Source organism: Pongo abelii, chromosome 10, assembly GCF_028885655.2.
Source record: "Pongo abelii isolate AG06213 chromosome 10, NHGRI_mPonAbe1-v2.0_pri, whole genome shotgun sequence".
Classification (NCBI taxonomy): Eukaryota; Metazoa; Chordata; class Mammalia; order Primates; family Hominidae; genus Pongo; species Pongo abelii.
Genome location: NC_071995.2, coordinates 11,329,994 through 11,330,622, shown reverse-complemented (window position 1 = coordinate 11,330,622; position 629 = coordinate 11,329,994).

Sequence of the window (629 nt, the reverse complement as noted above, 5' to 3'; positions counted from 1 at the left end):
CTTGATGAACATTGATGCAAAAATCCTCAATAAAATACTGGCTAACAGAATCCAGCAGCACATCAAAAAGCTTATCCACCATGATCAAGTGGGCTTCATCCCTGGGATGCAAGGCTGGTTCAATATACGCAAATCAATAAATGTAATCCAGCATATAAACAGAACCAAAGACAAAAACCACATGATTATCTCAATTGATGCAGAAAAGTCCTTTGACAAAATTCAACAACCCTTCATGCTAAAAACTCTCAATAAATTAGGTATTGATGGGCCATATCTCCAAGTAATAAGAGCTATCTGTGACAAACCCACAGCCAATATCATACTGAATGGGCAAAAACTGGAAGCATTCCCTTTGAAAACTGGCACAAGACAGGGATGCCCTCTCTCACCACTTCTATTCAACATAGTGTTGGAAGTTCTGGCCAGGGCAATTAGGCAGGAGAAGGAAATCAAGGGTAGTCAATTAGGAAAAGAGGAAGTCAAATTGTCCCTGTTTGCAGATGACATGATTATATATCTAGAAAACCCCATTGGCTCAGCCCAAAATCTCCTTAAGCTGATAAACAACTTCAGCAAAGTCTCAGGATACAAAATCAATGTACAAAAATCACAAGCATTCTTATACA